The following is a 21,977-nucleotide window of genomic DNA, read 5'->3' as shown; positions in this document are numbered from 1 at the left end:
GGACTGTATGTTCCTTGGCCTAAGAAGTCCGGAGGCTCCGCCACAGCAGAAGGGACCAGCAAAGCCGTACCAGGCCGGGAGTAGAAAGGGACCCAAGTTGCAAGCCATACGGGCGAGAGGACACGGTGAGCTCGGGAACGTGGGCTGTTACACTACAAGGAGGGAAATAGCCAGAAGGAGCACAGAGAGCATGGTAGGCCTACACCCTCACCCTGACCAGGGTCAGCTTCCCACTTGTTCTCAGACATCCAGGCCCCCTCCTAGCCGGGCCTGTTTCTGGGTCATTTTACCTGTTCTAATAAAGACCCTGAACTGTTTAAGAGGCCTCCGTTTACTGGCTATCGCGGTCTGAATCATCCCCTCCATCATTCCTTATATATACTGCCCTGGGGCCATACTCCTCCCGTGGGGAGTTGAACTATTCAGTGCTGCACATTTATATCAGCCCCAGCGGTCTGCACTGCAGCGGCGGTTAGCCCTGACCGCAATCCATGGGTGGCGTAGTCGGACATTACCTACAGCACATAGCAGACTACCACTGGTCTTACCAGACTGAGCCACGGAATCGGGTCGCCACTACTACTCCCAGCATTGCCCTGAAGCCCGGTTCCGAGTGCCCCACGGCCCAGGGGGCGAGTCAGCTTTGGCGTAGTCGGCAGGATTGTAACCAACCCACCACAAACGGGTATTGTGTGCCTGAAAAAGACTGTACACGTACCTGAAGAAGAGTTTTCCCGCCATCCGGAGCCGGTTCCCGCCATTTTCAGCCGTCTCCCGCCATTTTCCGTCGGTTCCCGCCATCTTCAGCCGTTTTCCCGCCATCGGACGCCATCTTCAGGACGCCACGCGGGAAGATGAGGGGCGTAGACGGACATTACCTACAGCACATAGCAGACTACCACTGGTCTGACCACCCTGAGCCACGGAACCGGGTCGCCACTACTACTCCCAGCATTGCCCTGAAGCCCGGTTCCGAGTGCCCCACGGCCCAGGGGGCGAGTCACAAGCAGCTGTCAAAAATTTGGCAGTATAGTATTGCAGCCTGTGGGTGGCTGGCTGCATACTTTCGCTTGCATTCCTAGGAATGGGGTAGGGATAACTGCACACTGCACTGGGACAAGGATATGGACGGTGATTGTTGCAAGTCTGCAATGACAGGTGTCTGGCGGGAGGCATCTTTGCATGATCCTTGGCATGCGCCAAGGATCACTTATGATGGGCACACTTTTAGGCTGTAACCTGGGAGTCAGAGATGCTTCCAGGGGTCTTCCGCATGCTGTTGCCATGTCTTTTCAGCACTGTATGCATGTGTCTGATGATGTGTCACACACCATATGGCCAGATAAGGTAGTAAAATGTTAAAATGACATTTTCCAGTGAATGCATGGTTTTGGTTGAAAGCAATGCAAAAACGCATCAAAAACGCTACGTGTGAATATAGCCCAGGGTGTTGAGGAGCATTTTTGTTTTTGAATATTTATTTTGCCTTATATACAAGTCATTACCCTGGAAAGGATGCTCCTTAACATATTTCCCATCAAAATCCATTTTGTTTTTGTTTTTGTACGTTTTATTGTGAGTCTGTAAAAGTGACGTAATACCTCTGACAACGTTGTTGACAGCAGTGACCTGGGAGTCAGAAATAGTTCCAGGTGTCTTCCCCATGCTGTTCCCATGTCATTTGAGCCCTGTTCCCATCGATTTGGGCAATTTTTAGACCCTCTGCAGACCGGGGGGAGCCGCCTGAAAAATGCTCGAGTTTCCCATAGACTTACATTGGGCTCGTTGCAGAACTCCAGTAAAAAGGTACAAACTGGTTATTACCCCATCTGAAGCAAATTATTTTCTGCTGCGCCATTCCTGCTCCAACCCCCCTGGGAGCCAGCCCTGGTTGGGAAGGGTTAACCACCTGGCGCTGCTCATCACCACCTAACTCCCTGGGATCTACATCAGTGCCCGCCATACCAGGCCGAACATCCCAACTGGCGTCACACTTTTTATTATTTTATTATTAACCCCCACAATTGATAAAGACTGTCGCGCGTCCCCGGTCGGACCATACCAGCACTTGGACCGCCGTGCACCACTACCGTGACCGCAGTGGCCTGGTCGGGGCAGCACAGCCTCTTTCCTGGCGTCACGAACAGGATCCTGTGCGCCTAAGTACCCTAACTCTTCTAAGGAACCGCTATTTTGTCTCAAGTCCCTGCAGCAGCAAGGGAGTTCCGGTGATCGGCTGTGCATGCAGTGGCGGGACTCGCTGTGGGTGGAGCATCTCTATCTCACTCCACTTGAGGTCCGGCTACCCAGGATCCCAACAGAAAACGCATCAGCGGAGTAAAGACCCTCTGCAACAGAATTGAGATTCCTCGCATACACAGAGCGGAATAACCCCTGAAATGGCACTGAGCGACGACGACAAGCTATCAGTGAGTGGTGCGGAGGCTGGCAATAGCTCCGCCCATCATGGGCATATTAAGATGGAAATGGCATGAAAATCTGTCTGATATGGGCGTTGCCCTGAGCTCAGGTTGCAGCCCCCTGTGAGCAGTGCCCGTCCATCATGGGTACAACAAAGGAAGAAGAAACTCCGCCTGTTAATGATGATCCCTAAATTGCCTAGCCTTCCTATTTTGTGCAAATCACATCGTGATACACAGGGACAGACCCCTTCTCGCTATAGGAATGATTCATAGAGCAAGGAAAACTAATAAGTAGATTTGTATTTATGTTAAACTATGCTTTATGTAACGTTAATGAAAATGTTGAAAAATGAGATGTGCCCACATGGACTAATGTGAGATTTCAGCAACCATTACGCTTTCTTTCCCTACAAGAACTCTTGTAAGGACTTATGAACTGAAAGGAGCCCGGTACATTGTGCCTTTGTGAAGGAGACATCCAAAACGGCCAGTGCAGTGAATTCCATATTATGGTCTGTGTGCCCCGCAGCTGCACTCGGGGACGATCAGGAGTGGTTTTGGGCAGTAATCCACAACTAGATTAATACGACTGTTTATATATGTTCAGGTTAATGATATTTTGTTTTATTATGGACTGCCTATCGGCTAAGTAGCCCGAGGACGTGCTACTCTTCACTAGGGGGGAATGTGGCGCCCATGTCTATAGCGTCACAAAATGCCCTCATGTGTAATATAATTCATATGCATTGCCAGTTATGGTGAGGGTAAGTTCTCTGCTGTTTTCATTACATACACATAGTGTTACCCGATCCCTTAATGAAGGACTGTACACTTTTGCCTAAACCAGGAAGTTGGACACATCCCTCAGAAAGAGGAGGAGCTGCTTCATTGGTAGTTGTAGTGTATGTGAGGAAGAAGCAGCATCATGGAGTTCTCTGTGCAAGGGAGAGAAGTGTGCTCTCTGCATGTACAAGCTGCATAAGGCAGGGTCCAGTCCCTAGAGCACAGAGACTCCCAGAGTCTGTGCTAAACTGAAAGACTGCTCGGTCTTCATGTAACGAGCAGTGAAGTGTTTTCCCGGGAGCTCAGCAACCGCATGGAGTCACAGAGACACTGCTGCAGTAGAAAGTGAGTGTCCTGACAGGAATCATGTTGCCTGCTCGCTGGAAGGGATCACAGATCCAGTAACTGTTCACCTTGGACCCCTGGTGATCCAAGGAATCATCTACCAGAGGTATAATTAGCAGCAGGAAGGCTGCAGAAGCTCACAGCAGAGAATCTGAACCCTCACCATGCAGGTCTGTCCAAAACCCTGTATGTGAATTGTACAGAAGCTTCTGGAACTGTTCGCAGAACTCCAGTAAAAGTACAAACTGGTTATTACCCTGTATGAAGCTGATTATTTCCTGCTGTGCCATTCCTACTCCAAATCCCGTGGTAGCCAGTCCTGGTTGGGAAGGGTTAACTACCTGGCACTGCTCATTACCACCCAACTCCCAGGGGCCCTCATCAGTGCCCGGCCATACCAGGCCGAACATCCCAACTGGCATCACAAACCTTTTTATTATTTTATTATTAACCCCCACAATTGATAAAGACTGTCGCGCGTCACCGGTCGGACCATACCAGCACTCGGACCGCCGTGCACCACTAGAATTCTCCATGGCTGTACCTGACTAGTGGGACTATAGAGTCATCACCTTCATTAGATATAACTCCATGAATGGGTAGTCTGGCCATTTAGACATTTTTAAAAATCGCATTTATTGGTTGTAAATAAACAATGCTCACACTACCAACCTCCATTGCTCCTGTTCTTACATTTCCCCAGTGCTTGTGCTACCGGCTCTCTGCTCCTGCACATGGGACCACTGACAGAAGTAAGTACAGAGACTGGTAGTGGAAATGTGACCTCTGTAGCAAATGACTGGCTGCAGCAGTGATCAACATGTCTATTTTCTGCAGCCAGTGATTGGCTGCAGCAGTCACATGTCTTTCAAAACAGGGCAGGAAGCAGAGAGACTAGTAGAGGACCTAGGGCACATTGGAATGTGAGCCGCAGGGGATTTACAAGGTGAGTATTATTACTTTTATTATTTTACACAATACTGAGCAGTTTAAAAAAAATAATGGGACCGGCCAATCCCTGTGTATGAATAAAATGTGCAATGCAGATAAATTGTACACAAGTAAACTGGGAGATCAGAAATAGTTTCAAAGGGGACCTGTCACCAGGTCAAAAGTGACTATTTTATTCCTGCTGCTATCCCTCCTCCCTGCTGCTACTCATCTCTGCCCCCCTTAAATTATGGACATCTCCTCAGTGTCCCTCGTCCTTGCTACTGAATTTCCACTCCCCCAATCTGATTGACAGCTCCTCAGTGTCCTTCCTTCCTGCTGCTAAAGCTCCACTCATCTAACATTATTGACATCTCCTCAATATCCATCCTCTCTGCTGCTGTTGAATCTCCACCCACCTAGCATAACTGACATCTCAGTGTCCTTCCTCCCTGCTGCTGCTGAATCTCTGCCCTCTTAGCATAATGGACATCTCCTCAGTGTCCCTCCTCCCTATTGCTGAATCTCTGCCCACCTAACCTGATTGACAGCTCCTCAGTGTCCCTCTTCTCTGCTGCTGAATTTCAGGAACAATGCGAGATCCAACAAGATTCTCCTACAACCCACTGCTGTGACATTTACAACACGAGAATTACAAATGTCTAACAGTACATGACTGGAGGGACCTACCAACTTTCCTTTATCCAAACCCATCCTTGTAATGAAGGCCACAGCTGCCATTGTATTTACCACAACTAATTTTATCAAAAAATTCACAATTAGAGCTGAGCGAATTTGTTTGAGGCAAATTGAATTGGCCTTAACATTTTACAAAAACATTCACACTTCTCTATCTGGCATCTGATGGACAAGTCTGGGTTTGATGAAAGCCAGGAGCATGTTACCCGCCTGACTGCATTGTGCAGTTTGGTGGAGGAGGATAATGCTATAGATTTGCTCTCATGGGTCGGCCTCGACCTCTTAGTTACGGTGAAGATAAATCTTAATGCTTCAGCACAAGACATTGTGGACAATTGTAGCTTCCAGTTTTGTGGGAACTGTTTGGTGAAGGCCCTTTTCTGTTCCCCACGACTGTGCCCAGTGCACATGGTCCATAAACACGTGGTTGGAGGAGTTTGATGGAAGAACATGACCGGATCCTGAGCTTCATCCAACACGTTTGGGATGAACTAGACGAAAGATTGTGAGCCCGGCCTCTCCCCAAAATCTCTGGGGAGAGGCAGGACCTCACAAATGCTCTCCTGGATGAATGGCCAATCTTGTAGAAAGAAATATTGATGGATAGGTGGATGGATAGATGGATGGACAGACATTTTGGATTTAAGATTTCTAGGTGGCTTGTGCCATTACGCTCTTTGCACAAAATCAGGTCTCATTTGATCTACAGGAGCATGACAGCTAAGCACAAGAAATGAGGAAATATTCTCTTCGATTTCTTTATGGAATGTTTCCATCCTTCCTTATAATGACATCTCTCGATGCAGTGTACAAGGGGAATAACTTGTGATTATTTTGGGCGTATTCATAGGAACCCAAATTGTAAAACAATGTCCTTATGTGTAAACAGTCCTTGTTAAACAGTCCTTGTCCTTATGAATACAGCTCCTCATATGTTAGTCATTAATTTCGCTTCCATAATCTATTTGTTGACAACAAAGGAAAGTAACGGAAAACAATTTTCATCTATTACTTCTGCGGATCAATGCGATCACTGTTGTCAACAGTCGAATGTTTGTGGTAATTTCACAGGACGAACTATTTTTCATGTCAAAATCCATTTAACTGAAACTGAATCCCTGAATGTATTATTGGCTTATAGGAAGTAAGAGCCTGGGGAGGGGTAATTTGCAATCAGAATAAATCCTTTTCATTAGAAAGATGGTTTTTATATATTATTCATGACCCGCTTACTCTTGAGATTGTCACCATGTTCTTCACATTAGAAGAATGTTAAATATGGGAAGGGTTGTATAATAGTGGATCTGTCAGTTGGATATGCTGCCCTAAGTCATACAACTCTGCTGGTACATCAGAGAGTCTCTCGGAAAAAGGAGATCCCAGCAGAGTTGTGAAATCTCTTGGGAGCCACCTAAATTCCATGGAAACCCCCTGGAAGCAATCAGTTCTAGTGATGAGCGAGCATGCTCGTTTAACCCTTTAAATGAGCACGCTCGGTTGCAATTCATGCATGTGTCACAGTTGTCTAACAGCCATGACACTTGCAGCCGCGGTGACAGTAAAAGAAATGCCGAGCATGCCAAAATACTCGGCGAGCACCTGAGGGTGCTCGCCAAAAGGGTTGATGAGACATAAATGCTCATCACTAATCAGTTACTGAAATTTCCTTAAACTCTTAAAAAGAATATGAGATCTGATTTGGCTGTAGGAGAGGCTTATGGGGTCTAATCTCCCAGAGGCACATTTCATGGCCTATAAGTCTCCCTACACTGACATGTCACTCTCCACAAGGAGAGACGTTACCCCTTAGACCTATTAAAAAGTAGGCACGTTCACCAGAGAAAAATGTGCATTCCAAGCCAAGGATAACCTGGTCAGCCAACTTGAACATTTTACATGTATATCCTTTGTAAGGGCACTGCCGCCATGAGATCATGGACAACTGTGCAGGTAATATTATGGGGTTACATTGCATTTAGAGTAGAGCAGGGAGTGATGGAAAATTCTATTTTCTAGTAATGAATCCAGTGCAGCATGCTCCAGGCGTCTGCATCGACTCCAGAAGCGTTGACTGATGCTGTCCTGATGACACAGGACTAATGAAGCCTTTGATTTGGTGGAACAGTCAGGTGACTAGGACAGAGAGTCTTGGGTTGTTTCCCCTTGAGTCACCTGACTGCGGCAGCCAATCACAGGCTACAGCGCAGTCATCGCTTGAGTATGCCTCTGTTGTTTTGAAAAGATCCATGCCCTGGAGAAAAAAAAATTCAATGCCAAATAATCCTTTTTAGAGAAGCAGTAAATCCAAAAGGGGATTTAGCTAGTTCTTCAATTAGTAATGGTCCAGAGATGTACATGTCAAAACCTACTGTTTCATCAAATGATATATAAATTGCTGAGATGAGTCCAGAGGATAAGTCTGATTGCAGCCTGCGCATGCGCTTTGCACAGATGGATGAAGTCAAGGAAAGTGCAACATAATATAATATAATCATTGACTTGTAGCAACATTTTGAGACTTAAAAGTCCTTCATCAAGCTGTCAGGATGCAATACAGTTAATTATAGGAACCTCATCAGTATATATAATAAATGGGGCTCCATAAATGATGAGAATGGTCTCCTGGTGGTCGATCTGGCACTTCAAAAATCAGAATAGAAGGTCAAAAGAAGCAATACGTCTTCTGGACAATTTACGGGAGTTTCGAAATGTTTGGTCTTTTTTTCATGTTCTTAGGATGGATCGAATTCCCAAAAGTGGAAACCACCCCACCTCCAACATTTATGACATATTTATTTAACTGCCTTTGGCCCGATCTTGAGCCATGGTGACTTGATGGATGAACGATCTGTAGGAAGATTGATCTTGTGAAAGCTTAGATACTGTAGGTCCACCAGGGTCTTCTCCACCGTTATTTTGATTGTATCAAGCCATTGTGTTACTGGTCTTCCTCTTGATGGAGAGTACAAACTTGATGGAGAGTGCAACTAATTTATGATATACAGTACATTTATTATCTACACACAATTAATATTTCATATAAGGAGCAAACTTTAATTTTTTAGATATTTGTAAGTGGTATATTCAGACAGTGTGGCTTCTTGACCAACATCCTTGGCACAAATAATAACATTTTTAAACAAAAAGTAAACAAATTTGAAGGCAAAAAGTCCCTTTCAAATACATTTCAAGCAATTTGGAAACCTATCAAGACTCTCAAAATTAACAAGGTCCCCCAGGTTAGTGAGTGAGTTGTGCACTAATGAAAATTGTCCTCCAATTTCTGAGTAATTCGCAGTGATCGTAGAATAGGGAAAAAATAAAAATGCTTGTGCAATACAACAATCTGTTCTTTATGAGTGCAGAATTTTGACAGTAGGTCACTGTAAGCGGAAATGTTAAATACACTTCCATGCACTTATTAGAACAATGATTTCAATTGGAGCAATAAAAGGCCGAGCAATTGGATAATTTCTAACAGACGTTCTTCGGCATCCCAGAAATGTCAGCACCCTAAGGAGATTTCTTAGGAAAGACAGTAGATCTGGGAGGTAGCAAATATGGATGGAACTGGTTTTAATGAAGGCAATTATTTCAATTCCTTAACATGACATATCATTGAGAAGGCTGTAAAAATGTCAATATTATATTAGCAACGTTTGACTATATGGTATTATTTTAATGGTTTGGGTCTTCGGGCGTTGGAAATTCCCTACTTGGTGGAAGATTCCTGGAAGATAAACTGAAATGTTCTCCTTTTGGAACCTCAAGTGATCAACTGAAGATCTTTTTAGAACCCTGTTCAATTTCCCTGCAGTGCCACCAGTGGAGAGAGTAATTATTACACAATTTTTACACAATTCCTATTCAAATTAATTTGGGTATATCAGGACACAACCTTCAGAGTGATATTTTTTTTTGTAACTCTCCGCTGTGGTTTGGCCAGGAGATGAGAATCCCAAACATAGAACTCTCTATTAAACCAAAATTCCCTATTATGGTACATGACAATAAAATTTCTAAACTAGACATTCCCTTTAAATTTTATTTGCCTAATTTCTTTGTTATTGTCAAGAGGATATCTCAGCGATGCCACCAATTGGTCACGAACAACCAGAGGAATTAACCAGATATCTCACTGTTGCCACCAATTTGTCAGGAACCACCACTGCGCTGCCTTCAATCGTCAGTACAGTTACACAATGTTGCGGATCCGGGTGGTGGAACCTCTGTGCTGCGGTGCAAGGAGGGACCAGAGGGGCATAACTAGGTATCAACTTGGACTCACCAAGGTCGCACGGCGGCTCAATCGACTCCGTGAACCAGAGAAGGACTGAGCAGAGGGACCAGGTGCTACTCTGGACCAGTCCTTGTATGAGAGCAGGTGACTCCCACGGGTCAGAAGGCAGGGACTGACCGGTACAGCAGATGAGCACGGCAGGCTGACGGGTGATCCGGGTAGACGGACTGGCGGACACCACGGGTAACTGGCAGGAGCCTACAGGTAGGCTGGCTGGTAGGCACGGCAGGTAACAAGCAGGAGCCTCCAGGTAGGCTGGCTGGTAGGCATGGTAGGTAACTGGTACGTTCTCTGAGCAGGCAAGCCTGGCCCATAGACAGACTGGTGGGTTTGGATCGTAAGCAGACTGTCGGGCAGGACTGGTAGTTAGGCTGGCGGATTGGACTGGTTGTCAGGCTGGCGGACAGGACTGGTAGTCAGGCTGGCGGAATGGACTGGTTGTCAGGCTGGCGGACTGGACTGGTAGTCAGGCTGGCAGACTGGACTGGTAGTCAAGCTGGCGAACTGGACTGGAAGTCAGACTAGCAGCGGGACCTGAGGGCTGAAGCAGAGTTTAGAACACAGAGCAACAACCTTGCACGGGCACCTCCATTTTCGAGGAGGTGCCTTTTATATGAGAAGTCCTCCGGCCATTGGCTGGGGACTCCTTAGGACGGCGCGCGGCCCCTTTAAGAGGGAGGGTGCACACGCGCGCGCCCTAAGCACAGTGCCCGGGAAGCTGCGCACGCAGGCAGCAGCAGGAGAGCCAGAAGACGCCGGGCCAGGAGCGCAGCGGTAAGGGGGACGGCGTCTCTGCCTGTACCCCCCCCCCCCTTTACGCCCCCTATTTTTTAGGCCTGAAAGAAATTTTTTAAGAAGAAGCGGGGTGTGGATGTTCTCCCTGGGTTCCCAAGTTCTCTCCTCTGGGCCAAACCCCTTCCAATCCACCAGAAAAAAGGTTTTTCCTCTAACCCTCTTGGTGGCCAGAATGTTCTCTACCTCATAGACGTCCTTAGCGGAGACCGGAGCTGGGGTGGTACCTGGATCGTCGGAAAAAGAATTAAGAACAACCGGTTTGAGGAGAGATACGTGGAAAGAGTTGGGAATCCGTAAGGTGGCCGGGAGTTTTAACTTGTAGGCCACTGGATTGATTTGCTTGAGGACTTCAAATGGACCGATGAACCGTGGACCCAGCTTGTAGGAGGGTATTTTGAGATGAACATGTTTGGAGGAGAGCCAAACCTTGTCTCCCGGACGAAATTGAGGTGGGTCCAGACGTCTCTTGTCGGCATGTCTGTTCATCCGCTCGGAGGATTGAAGAAGTGCGGATCTAGTGTCCTCCCAAATAGTGGAAAATTCACTGACCAGAGACTCCGTGGCAGGATTGTCCACTGAAGCGGAGACGGGAAACGGAATCCGGGGGTTTTGACCGTAGACCACAAAGAACGGGGACTTGGAAGAAGATTCGCTCTCATGGTTGTTATAGGAGAACTCGACCCATGGTAGGAGCTCTACCCAATCGGTATGGTGAGCATTGACGAAGCCAGCACAGATGCAGACGGAAGACCAGGCAGAGGGATAAAGTGGGCCATTTTAGAAAAGCGGTCAGCGACCACTCAAATGACAGTACAACCGGCAGAAACAGGGAGATCAGTAATACACTGTGTTCCAAATTATTATGCAAAAAGTGTTTAGGAGTGATAAGGTAAGAATTTTTTTGTTTGTCAGTTAAACTCATTGATGGTGATGTGTGTCAGGGCTCTTTATATCACTGTAAGCAATTGCAGACACCTGTGCTAGATAGTTTGGCAGGTGTGTCCAATGAAAGGCAAGACTACTTAAGAATTCTGTCCCACATTATTAAGCAGCCTACATTTTCTGGCAAAATGGGAAAGAAAAAAGGATGTGTCGGCTGCTGAGAAGAAACAAATTGTGGAGTGTTTAGGTCAAGGCATGACTACAATCAACATTGCCGAGACACTTCATCGTGATCATCGCACAATCAAGAAGTATGTAGCTGATTCACAGTACACACGTGTGCGTGCTGATAAGGGAAAATTGAGGACTCTTTCCTACAGGCAATTACGTCAGGTTAAAAGAGCAGTGGCAAAAAAGCCTTGTCATAGCAGCAGACAAGTTTTTGAAGCTGCTGGTGCCTCCAACGTCCCCCGAACAACAAGATGCAGGGTCCTTCAGAGGTTTGCAGCTGTGCGTAAGCCATCCTGTCAACCTCCTCTATCTACTGCACACAAGCAGAAATGGCTCCAGTGGGCCAAACAATACATGGAGACTGACTTCAAAACTGTTTTGTTCACCGATGAGTGCCGTGCAACGCTCGATGGTCCAGATGGATGGAGTGGAGGATGGCTGGTTGATGGACACCGCATGCAAACACGGCTACGGCGCCAACAAGGAGGAGGTGGAGTAATGTTTTGGGCTGGAATCATGGGGAGAAAGATTGTCGGCCCCTTTAGGATCCCTGAAGGGGTAAAGATGAACTCCATAATGTATGTTGAGTTTCTCAAACAGCACTTCCTGCCATGATTCAAGAAGAAGAACCGTGCATTCCGCAGCAAGATCATTTTCATGCATGATAATGCACCGTCTCATGCTGCACATAACAAATCTGCATCTCTGCTATGGGCATAAAAGGGTGCAAACTTATGGTGTGGCCCCCATGCTCCCTCTGACCTCAACGCCATTGAGAACCTCTGGAGCATCATCAAAAGGAGTGTCTATGATGGCGGGAGGCAGTTCACATCTAAGCAACAGCTCTGGGAGGGTATTCTGTCCTCATGCAAAACAATTGAAGCAGAAACCATCCAAAACCTGACAAATTCAATGGACAAGAGAGTTCAGAAGCTCCTTTCGAACAAGGGGTCCTAAGTGCAAATGTAACATCACCTAGAATAAAGTTTTGAGTTGAAAATTGTTTGATTTCAGTTTGCAATAACCTGCTAATGCTTATAATTTAAAAAATGACCATTTTTTTGTTCTTTATTAAAATGAAAAGGTTGAAAACTCTGCTGTGCATATTAATTTGGAACGTGCAGTTTGAGTGTTTTATTTTTTTAAAAATATACTGTTATCATAGGCAGTTTGTACAAAAACCTTTCAATTGTACTCTGATAGTTATTTGACTGGAAAATTACAATGACTGCAATTCATATAGGTAATTTGGGAAAATCTGAGAAAATATTATTTGCATAATAATTTGGAACACAGTGTAAAGTCCATAGCAATGTGTTGCCACAGGGCAGCAGGTACGGGAAGAGGCAGGAGACGGCTGGCTGGAAGATGTCTGGGAACCTTGTTGCGGGCACAGGATGAACAGGCCGTGACGAAGTCTACAACATTCTTGCGCAGGGAAGGCCGCCAGTAATGCCGGGTAATGAGCAGAAAGGTCTTCCTCTGACCAGCATGGCCGGCTAATTTAGATGAATGACCCCAGTGAAGAACCCTCTTATGATCCGGAACCGCTACAAACGTTTTACCGTGTGGGAGACGAGACAGGTCCAAGGGAGCCAAATTCATCACTTTGGAGGGATCGATGATATGCATAGGCTCCTCCTCTTGATCGGAAGACAGCAAGGATCGGGACAAAGCGTCGGCTTTAACGTTGTTGTCCGCAGGGCGGTAATGTAGGGTAAAGTTGAAACGGGCAAAGAACAAGGACCACCGGGCCTGACGCGGATTAAGTCTTTGGGCATTTTGTAGATATGCCAGGTTTTTGTGGTCAGTCTACTGTAGATGACCACTGGGTGCAGAGCCCCCTCTAGCAGGTAACACCACTTCTCCAGCGCCAATTTGAAGGCTAGCAGTTCTCGGTTTCCTATGGAGTAGTTGCGCTCGGACGAGGAGAAGAGCTTGGAGAAGAAGCCGCAGGTTACCATTCACCCGGACGGAGATTTCTGGGTGAGCACCGCTCCGGCTCCGGAAGAGGAAGCATCAACCTCCAGAAAGAACTGTTTGTTGCAATCCGGACGGTGCAGCACCGGGGCAGAAGAGAAGGCTTGTTTTAAGGAGAGCAAGGCCTCCTCCTCTTCGGACGTCCATTCCTTAGGATTTTCTCCCTTATGGGTGAGCGCAGAGATGGGTGCCGTCCGGGAAGAGAAATGTGGGATGAAGAGGCGGTAATAGTTAGGGAAGCCCAGGAATCACTGAATCACCTTCAACCCCTCCGGTCGGGGCCACTTTAAGACGGCAGAGACCTTCTCGGGGTCCATCCGTAGACCAGTCTTAGAGACAATATAGCCCAGGAATGGAAGAGTGGTCTGCTCGAAGAGGCATTTCTCAAATTTTGCGTATAGGTGATTCTGCCTGAGCCTAAGCAGGACTTGACGAACATCCCTCCGGTGTGTGTGTGTCACCCTACCTGGATGCCACAAGTGTAATAAAGCTGTGTCTGAGAGCAAGGGGGAGGTTCTCTGGTCAGGGGAACATTAGCATGCAATGCCTCCTGTCTCAGGCCAGTAGGGGGAGCAGGCTGCCCCTATAAAAGCTGGTACTGGGGACAGGGTTAGGGAGAACTGGATTGCCTGTCTCAGCTTTGAGACGTGTCCCAGAGTGGAGCAGGGACAGAAAGTTGATTGCATCTAAGAGGAAGTGTGGCAGGAGGAGAGAGTCACCAGCCAGAGACAAGAGGCGAAGAGAGCCTGTCTTGGCAGAGAAAAGACTTAATTTTACCAGACTTTGGTGTCTGAGGCTGGAAGGATTCCACATCCCCCAGCAGAGAACCAGCCCGCAAGGGACTGTACATTCCTTGGCCTAAGAAGCCTGGAGGCCCTGCCGCAACCGAAGGGACCAGTAAAGCCGTACAAGGCTGGGAGCAGAAAGGAACCCACGTCGCAGGCCATACAGGCGAGAAAGCACGGAAGCTCGGAAACGTGGGCTGTTATCCTATCAGGAGGAGATAGTCAGAAGGAGCGCAGAAAGCACGGTAGGCCTACACCCTCACCCTGACCAGGGCCAATTTCCCCGTTGCTCTCAGACATCCAGGTCCCCTCCTAGCTGGGACTGTTTGTGGGTCAGTTTACCTGTTCAAGTAAAGACCCTGGACTGCAACCTGTTGTCTGTGTGCTCCTTGCTCCTCCAGCACTATCATCACTGGGACTCTCACTACCATCACTCCCACCATCCACTATACTGCCCTGGGGCCGCACTCTTCCCGTGGGGAGTCACACTACCATAGCTGCACATCTCATCAGCCCCAGCGGTCTGCATGCAGCGGCGGTTCCTAATAACCGCAAATCCACGGGTGGCGTAGTCGGACATAATCAATATAACGGACTACCACTGGCCTGACCACCCTGAGCCACGGAATCGGGTTGCCACTACTACTCCCATCGTTCCCTATTGCCCGGATCCGAGTGCCCCACAGCCCAGGGGGCGAGTCAGCTTTGGCGTAGTCGGCAGGATTTCGTGCCCGCAACCACCGGGTACTGCGTGCCTGAAAAAGACTTTTGTAACTTACCTGTGGCGAAGTTTCCCGCCGTCCGGAGTCGTTTCCTGTCATCCGGAGCCGATTCCCGCCATCAGACGCCATCTTGGACCGTTTCTCGCCGTCTTCTGCCGTCTTCCCGCCATCCGCAGCTGCTTCCCGCCATCGGACGCCATCTTCAGGACGCCGTGCGGGAAGAAGAGGGGCGTGGACGTCAAAACCGCGCGAGATCCGAAGCTCCGCCCCACGCACCGACGCTGCGCAAGGTCCTGGAAGGGAGAGAGAGTGACGCTGACGTCATCAGGAGGCGACGCCAGGTCCTCGTCCATAGGAGCAGCAGCGGAGCCGCGGCCTACTTAAGAGGATCGTCGGAAGGTAGGCCACACTTCACTAGGGGGGGAGGAAGATGTCGGACACAGAGGCGCCCACTACCACCAACGCAGCTGCAGCAGCGGTGATGCCCTTTTCCTTGCCCTACATCCCTGGAGCGGCCTGGCTGCCCAAATACTCAGGGGAGCCCCATGCCCTAACTGACTTCAAGGAAAGACTGTATAGTTTGTTCCAAGTTTACCCCCTGACAGAGGAACAGAAGGTCAGCATATTGACAGGGCAGTTAACTGGCGCAGCCCAAAGGGAGGTAAAATCATGGCCCATTGAGGAGAAAGGGACTGTGAAGGGTATTCTGGCCCGGCTGCGGGGTACCTTTGATACACGTACCTCCGCTGAAATTAAAATGAGGTTCTATGGATGTAAGCAGCGGGCACAGGACAGCATCAGAGACTATGCCCTAAATCTGCAGGAAGCCTTGAGGGCTATTCAACAAACTGACCCTGGCAGTGTGCAGGAAACCGATAAACTGCTAACAGAACAATTCATAGAGGGTCTGCTGTCTAGCGCCCACAGGGCCCAACTGCGCCTCATGTTCTTTCAGAACCCCGACCTGACCTTTGCCCAATTTAAGGACAGGGCCATAAGGGTGCTCCGTGAATCTGCAACCAGTGGCGCTATAAACCCCCGGCGCCCTGCTATCACCTACCACCAAGAGGCGGCGCCCTCCTCTATGGACTCCGTGGAGGCTGATGCACAGGCCCTGAACCAAGCCCCGTCGAAAGATCTGCAACACCAAGTCCAGGAGCTGACCAGGAGCGTCGCGGCGTTGACCAGGACCATCCAGGCGTTGCAAGTGGACCCGTCAAGACCCATCGAGCTGGCTTCAAGTCCGGAGGATGTCCCGTGGCATCGACAGAGGAGGATCCCGTCGTTCCGAGGGAGGCCCACAGACCGCTACGCAGAGGATGGACAGCCCATTTGCCGTCGATGCAACCAGCCCGGACACATTTCCAGGTACTGTAATTTAAACGGGTCCAACCTGGGGCAGAGGGCCGACCCCCAGGCATAAGATCACCAGGCCCTTATAATTGGCGTGATAAGTACGTTGGGGGGCGCCCGGTTTTACCCGTGGTGCTGGACGGTATCCCCATGAGCGCCTTGCTGGATACTGGGTCACAAGTAACCACAATCCCTTATGTATTTTTTAAGCAGTATTGGACTGATGCTGATATCACACGGTATCCAGACAGTAACTTGAGCATCATCGCCAGTAATGGCTTACCCGTGCCGCAGATGGGGTTCAAGGAGATGACCATTAAAATTGGTAAAGTTGAACTGCCGGCACAGGGAGTGATTATTGTGGACATTGACCGTCGTGAAAGTCACCCTAAAATAACTGTGGGTACTAACCTAATTGAAAATTGTCTTTCAGAGGTAATTGTAATTCTACAACAGGTGGTGGTGAATGCTAGTTCCAGCCAACAGAGAGTCCTCAACAAGGAGATAAAAGCCCTGATGAGACGGCAGCAGGTAGAACTGTCTGGTGGTGAGATCGGTAGCGTAAGACTCAGTGATCCATTCCCCATTTCCATGCCTCCCAAAAGTGAAATGATGATCTGGTGTCGGACTGCAATCGGGTTGAGAGGTAGAGACTACCAAGCCATGGTAGAACCCGTGTACTCAGACAGCAGGCCCACCATTTTGACAGCCCGGGGGGTGATTGATGTCCGTCATGGGAGGGTGCCCGTCCGCATCCTCAACATTGGGGAGAGGGAAGTACACTTACCCAGGTACGCTACACTCGCCAAACTGTTTGTCGTCGAACACCAAGCTATCAGGGCCGTGGAACCCTTGCCTCCATCTCCTCAGGCGGAGGGTAATGGCTCCCAGAAACAAAAGGAGGACTGGTGCCAGAAACTCCACGTGGGTGCTGACTCCACTCCCCTGCACCAAAAACAAGGAGTCTACCGGGTGGTACGGGAGTACGAGAGAGTCTTTAGTAAGCACCCACTGGACTTCGGCAGAGTAAAAGGGATAGAACACCACATCCCCACAGGGAGCCATCCACCAATAAAAGAGAGGCACAGACCTGTACCCCCTGCACATTATCAGAACGCCAAGGGTATGCCAAGGGAGATGAAAGAAGCTGGGGTCATTAGAGACAGCTGTAGCCCCTGGGCAGCCCCCTTGGTTCTGGTCAAAAAGAAAGACGGCACCATGAGAATGTGCGTGGACTATAGACAAATCAACCGTATCACCCACAAAGACGCATATCCGCTGCCTAGAATAGAAGAGTCTTTAGCCGCACTAAAATCTGCTAACTTCTTTTCTACTTTGGACCTTACTAGCGGGTACTGGCAGGTTCCTGTGGCAGAGGCTGACAAGGAGAAGACCGCCTTCACCACCCCGATGGGACTGAGCGAATTCAACTGTATGCCTTTCGGGCTCTGCAACGCACCAGGGACCTTCCAGCGGCTGATGGAATGCTGTCTAGGGCACCGAAACTTCGAGACGGTCCTCCTTTACCTGGACGACGTGATCGTCTATTCGAAGACCTACGAGGACCATCTCAAGCACCTGGCTGAGGTGTTCGAAGCCCTGGCAGACTATGGCCTGAAGGTGAAACCATCGAAGTGCCACCTGCTGAAACCAAAGGTCCAGTACCTAGGGCACGTGGTAAGCGCGGAAGGAGTGGCCCCCGACCCTGACAAGGTCACGGCAATCAAGAGCTGGCCAAGCCCCTCGAACATCAAAGAGGTGAGACAGTTTCTCGGGTTGGTAGGCTACTACCGAAGGTTCATCCCCGGGTTCACTAAGATGGCAGCTCCTATGCAGGACCTCCTGATCGGACAGTCCAAGTCCAGAAGTCAAAAGCCACCCTTCAAGTGGGATAAACCGGAAGAGGAGTCCTTCCGCCAGCTAAAGTTGGCCCTCACTGGTGATGAGATCCTGGCCTACCCTGATTATGGCCAGCCTTTCATTCTCCACACAGATGCCAGCAATGTGGGACTGGGAGCCGTACTGTCCCAAAACCAACAGGGCAGAGAACGGGTGATCGCATACGCCAGCCGGAAGCTGAGGCCCACCGAAAGGAACCCGGAGAATTACAGCTCCTTCAAGCTAGAATTCTTGGCGGTGGTGTGGGCCGTGACGGAACGCTTCAAGCATTACCTGGCCTCCGCAAAGTTCACCGTGTACACGGACAACAACCCGTTGACACACCTGGACAATGCAAGACTGGGTGCCCTGGAACAGCGGTGGATGGCCCGTCTCTCCAACTATGACTTCGTGATCAAGTACCGGGCAGGCAAAACCAACGCCAACGCGGACGCCCTATCAAGAATGCCTCACTTACCTGAAGGTGACGAAGACCCAGAAGAGCTGGAAGAGGTAGAACTCCCCGCGTTTCACCGGTATGGAGCCGCTCAACACTCTCACCGCGTGAAGTAGGAGGATCTAACAACTGTGATGATGAATCCCCTACCTCACCACAGCTGGGCCGAGACCCAAGATAGTGACCCTGCAGTCCGCCTGGTGAAAGATCTGCTGACCCGGGAAGACGCCCGCCTAGATCCAGATGCCCCAGAGGAAGCCAAGCAGCTATGGAAGGAGAAGAGCAAGCTGTTCCTCTACGAAGGCAAGTTGTGCAGAAGGATTGTCAACCACCGGACGCACGAGCTGACCTGGCAAGTCGTGGTCCCAAGGCGAGATGCAGCTATGGTCCTGGGAGCTTACCATGACAGAGCGGGACACTTCGGTTGGAAGAAACTGGAGTTCCTACTAAGAGGAAGGTTCTTTTGGGTCGGCATGAGAGGAGCTGTGGAAAAATGGTGCAGAGACTGTGGCCCTTGTCACCTAAGGAGGAAGGACCGTACCAGCCAGAAGACACCCTTGAGGCCCATCGTCACCACGCAGCCTCTTGAGCTGGTAGCTCTGGACCACGTCAAATTGGCTCCAAGCCGGTCCGGATACATCTACGCCCTGACAATCGTGGACCACTATTCCCGTTTTCTAGTGGTGGTCCCGGTAAAGGACTTGACAGCCCAAACAGCGGCCAGAGCCTTCCAGCAATACTTCTGCCGTCCACATGGGTATCCGGAACAGGTCCTGACAGACCAGGGTCCAGCGTTCGAGGCTGAAATCTTCCAGGAGTTCTGCAACCTCTATGGCTGTAAGAAAATACGGACAACGCCTTACCACCCCCAAACCAACGGGATGTGTGAGAAGATGAACAATATAGTCATTGATCTCCTGAAGACGTTGCCCCTGGAGGAACGCAGCCTGTGGCCAGAAAAATTGCCGGACCTGGTAGACATGTACAACAACATCCCGGTGAACGCTACAAACTGCACCCCGGCTTACCTGATGCGAGGTAGACCGGGTAAGCTGCCAGTAGACCTGGAGATGGGAGTCCTAATACCTGAGGACACCTCCCCGGATGCGGACTGGGATACGGAAAGGCAACTGCAGTACAAGAAGGTACAGGAGAGTGTGGAGAAGAGCCTGGCCCAGGTGAGAGAGAAGCAAGAAAGACTCTTCAATCAACACGCCCCTGCTGGTCCCCTAGAACCTGGTGAGCAAGTCCTAAAGCGAAAAAGAAGGCTACATAAGTTGGACGACCAATGGGAAAGGGAACCCTACACCGTACTGCAGTCTGACCACGACAACCCAAAGGTGTGCGTAATCACCAGGGACGGAGGAGAAACCACTAGTGTCGTCTCCAGAGACCACCTCAAAAGGTGCCCCGAGCAACTCCGTAGTGCAGAAGAGGATCAGAGTGACCTTGAACCCGCAGAGGACAAGGAAGAAATGATCAGCACCGTTCTCGGAGAGTTCCCTCAGTCCTGGACTCGCATAAATGATGCCATAGTGGTACCTGTCCTGCATTTCCTGCAACCGGGACAGCAACAACCAACACCAGAGCCGGAAGGTGAAGAGGAGCAAGCGGTTCCAGAGGCAGAAGAGCCTGTACCAGCAGCCCAGGAGAATCAACCCTCTGCTGACAGTGAGCCTGCCATGCCTGCGGTAAGCCAAAGGACCCGCAGACAGCTGCCTGCCCTACCTGTACACCCAGCTGGTAGCTGTACCCCTAACGCTAGTGGGGAAAGCCAGGTTGGTCCACCACCAGACAGTGGGCTACGTAGGTCAACCAGGAGCACAAAGGGGCAGATACCCGCTCGCTGGAGAATATAGAGTGTACTAAGATTGTAAATAACCTTGTTGCCAAATGTTGAAATGTTTGCCAAGTTACCTGCGTGATTATTAATAGCGTGTTTCAGTTTCTTGCAGCCACCGTAAGGACTCAAAGGTTATGGACTTTTATAACCGGGACTTTGCATGGACTGCGTTCGGAGCTTAATCCAGGAATGAACTAAGACTGTTAAGGACTTGGGGTAGGACAGACCCCCACCTGGTTAAGGCTCCCCGTTGTGTTGGTGATATGGACACCTGGTCACAGACCACACTGTGACCTTAAGAACTCAATTTGTGCCTCATCTGTCTATTAATGTTTTATTGTTATGCATGTTATTCTTTGTTTATTGTTTAGTCCCGGAGTACTAAATTTCACTAGGGGGGAATGTGTCACCCTACCTGGATGCCACAAGTGTAATAAAGCTGTGTCTGAGAGCAAGGGGGAGGTTCTCTGGTCAGGGGAACATTAGCATGCAATGCCTCCTGTCTCAGGCCAGTAGGGGGAGCAGGCTGCCCCTATAAAAGCTGGTACTGGGGACAGGGTTAGGGAGAACTGGATTGCCTGTCTCAGCTTTGAGACGTGTCCCAGAGTGGAGCAGGGACAGAAAGTTGATTGCACCTAAGAGGAAGTGTGGCAGGAGGAGAGAGTCACCAGCCAGAGACAAGAGGCGAAGAGAGCCTGTCTTGGCAGAGAAAAGACTTAATTTTACCAGACTTTGGTGTCTGAGGCTGGAAGGATTCCACATCCCCCAGCAGAGAACCAGCCCACAAGGGACTGTACATTCCTTGGCCTAAGAAGCCTGGAGGCCCTGCCACAACCGAAGGGACCAGTAAAGCCGTACAAGGCTGGGAGCAGAAAGGAACCCACGTCGCAGGCCATACAGGCGAGAAAGCACGGAAGCTCGGAAACGTGGGCTGTTATCCTATCAGGAGGAGATAGTCAGAAGGAGCGCAGAAAGCACGGTAGGCCTACACCCTCACCCTGACCAGGGCCAATTTCCCCGTTGCTCTCAGACATCCAGGTCCCCTCCTAGCTGGGACTGTTTGTGGGTCAGTTTACCTGTTCAAGTAAAGACCCTGGACTGCAACCTGTTGTCTGTGTGCTCCTTGCTCCTCCAGCACTATCATCACTGGGACTCTCACTACCATCACTCCCACCATCCACTATACTGCCCTGGGGCCGCACTCTTCCCGTGGGGAGTCACACTACCATAGCTGCACATCTCATCAGCCCCAGCGGTCTGCATGCAGCGGCGGTTCCTAATAACCGCAAATCCACGGGTGGCGTAGTCGGACATAATCAATATAACGGACTACCACTGGCCTGACCACCCTGAGCCACGGAACCGGGTTGCCACTACTACTCCCATCGTTCCCTATTGCCCGGATCCGAGTGCCCCACGGCCCAGGGGGCGAGTCATGTGCGTAGATCCGGAGAGAAGACCAAGATGTCGTCCAGGTACACCACCACGCATGAATATAAGAGGTCACGGAAGATGTCGTTAACTAGTTCTTTGAAGACGGCTGGAGAATTACAGAGACCGAAGGGCATCAC

The sequence above is a fragment of the Phyllobates terribilis genome, unplaced genomic scaffold (genome assembly GCF_046119375.1).
Source record: "Phyllobates terribilis strain yellow unplaced genomic scaffold, ASM4611937v1 Scaffold_3__8_contigs__length_932513732, whole genome shotgun sequence".
Taxonomy (NCBI): domain Eukaryota; kingdom Metazoa; phylum Chordata; class Amphibia; order Anura; family Dendrobatidae; genus Phyllobates; species Phyllobates terribilis.
The sequence above is the reverse complement of the archived record's forward strand: the minus strand, read 5'-3'. Positions refer to the sequence as shown.